The 2239-nt window shown below is 49.5% G+C and overlaps 1 long non-coding RNA gene across 1 annotated transcript; it reads left to right on the plus strand.

The window, feature by feature from the left end:
• Positions 1–218: 218 nt before the first annotated feature.
• LOC127053376 (uncharacterized) lies at positions 219–2035 on the plus strand. The gene is made up of 3 exons (XR_007775019.1): positions 219–274; positions 1263–1309; positions 1532–2035. It is a non-coding gene; the product is annotated as an uncharacterized LOC127053376 (long non-coding RNA).
• Positions 2036–2239: the final 204 nt, after the last annotated feature.

Consider the following 2239-nt stretch of genomic DNA (forward strand, 5'->3'; position numbering starts at 1 on the left):
TTCTACACTGAGCTGCATGCAATTTTAGGGGGCTGCGCCACCACTACCCCACCCCTGTCCGTGGATTCCGAGGTGGGGGTTGTAATCTCAACCATGGCTGAGGATTCTGCGAAGGGGGAAGATGAGGAGGAGGAGGAGGAAGAGGAGAACGGGCTTGCAGCGAGCACACAGCACTCCATTAGCCCCAACAGCCAGGAGCTTTTTCAGACAGAATTACCCTCCCAGCCCTCTCAAGCCACTAGCCCAGACAGTGAAGCCATAGAAGCGACCTCTGGTGAGTGTACCTTTGTAAATATAAAACATGGTTTAGAAGCAACCTTTTTTTAATGATTGATTTGCCATGAGGGCTTGGGATGCATTCGCGGCCAGTAAAGTTGCTGGAAAAGTTTGTTAACATGTCTGGGGATGGAGCAGAAATCCTCCAGGGACATCTCCATGAAGCGCTCCTGGAGGTACTCCAAAAGCCTTTGCAGAAGGTTTCTGGGCAAGGCAGCCTTGTTCCGTCCACCATGGTAGGACATTTTACCACGCCATGCATGTAGCAAGTAATTGGGTATCATTGCATGACAAAGCATAGCTGCATATGGTCCTGGTGATTCCTGGCATTCAAGAAACATCCGTTCTTTATCTCGCTCTGTTATCCTCAGCAGAGTGATATCGTTCATGGTTACCTGGTTGAAATTCAGGAATTTAATTTAGGGGACAGAGATGGCCATTTTCCTACTGGGCTGTTGCTTAAAAGAAATCCTTCCTTGCAAGTAGCCAAGCGGGGGGAGGGGAGGAAGGATAGCGCTAAGCTTTTTTGCGTTTGGCTAGCAGGAATCGTCCCAGCTACCAGCCACACGGTGGGGGGCGGAAAGGGGGGTGATTAGCAGTGATCTTCCATGATACCAGCCAAGCGGTGGGGGGAGGGGTAAAGCAATCATCTTAGAGAATTGGATGGGGGGTTGGCTTCTGCTGCTGCATGTTAACAGGAAGAAGCATCAGAGGGCACTGTGTATATGAAGGCTGGAGAAGCCAAAAGACAATGGCTTACCATGGCCGCATGCAAGCTGAATTCTGATGCCCATACCTGCGTCTGTGAGATCTGTAACACCAGAGCTGCAGGCACTCAATATTAAGATGCAAAATGCGACCTTGTAGTCAAATCACATGTGCTATGTAAGGTGAATAGTGTTGTTCACTGTGAAAAAGTTTAACCATTGTTCTGTAAAATGTATCTTTTTAAATACTTCTCTCCCTTTTTTCCCTCCCTCATGCAGCTGCACATTTTTCAAGCCTCCCTACTCCATCCCGAAGGCTCTCTCAGGTAAGGCGGAGGAAAAAGAAGACGCGAGATGAAATGTTCTCAGAAATCATGGCAGTAACCCGCAATGAAGGAGCTCATCTGAATGACTGGAAGGACGTGATAGCAAATTACAGGAAAGATGTCAGTGAACGTGAGGACAGGAGGGACGAACGTGAGGATAGGAGAGACGCTCGAGATGAGAGGTGGCGGCAGGAAGATCAGAGGTGTAGGCAGGAAGACCAGCGGTGGCGGGATGCAATGCTGGAGCTGCTGCGTGATCAAACTGACATCCTCCGACGTCTGGTGGATCTTCAGGAAGAGCAGAGGGGTCACAGAGTGCCGCTGCAGCCCCTGTGTAACCACCCTCACCACTCACCATGTTCCATATCTTCCTCACCCAGACATGTAAGAACGCGTGGGGGAAGGCTTCATGCACCCTCCTACTCCACCCCAGTGGACAGCCCAACCAAAAGGCTGTCATTACATTGAAATGTATTTAATGGCCTTTTCCTTCCCTCCTATGCTCCTCCCAAACCACACCTGGGATACCTTGTCAGTTCTCTGCCTCTTTTTATAATTACTTTTTAATAAAGAATACATGATTTTTAAACGATAGTGACTTTATTTCCTTAAGCAAGCTGTAATCGAAGGGGGAGGGTGGGTTGCTTACAGGGAAGGAGTCAATAAAGGGGGGGCGTTCATGAAGGGGAAACAAACACAGCAGTCACACCGTACCCTGGCCCATGATGAAACTCGTTTTCAAAGCATCTCTGATCCGCACCGCTTCCTGGTGTGCTCTTCTAATTGCCTTGGTGCCTGGCTGCGCGTAATCAGCGGCCAGGTGATTTGCCTCAGCCTCCCACCCTGCCATGAAGGTCTCCCCCTTACTCTCACAGAGATTGTGGAGCACACAGCAAGCAGCAATAACAAAGGGGATATTGGTTTGGCTGA

This window comes from Gopherus flavomarginatus, chromosome 6, assembly GCF_025201925.1.
Source record: "Gopherus flavomarginatus isolate rGopFla2 chromosome 6, rGopFla2.mat.asm, whole genome shotgun sequence".
Taxonomy (NCBI): domain Eukaryota; kingdom Metazoa; phylum Chordata; order Testudines; family Testudinidae; genus Gopherus; species Gopherus flavomarginatus.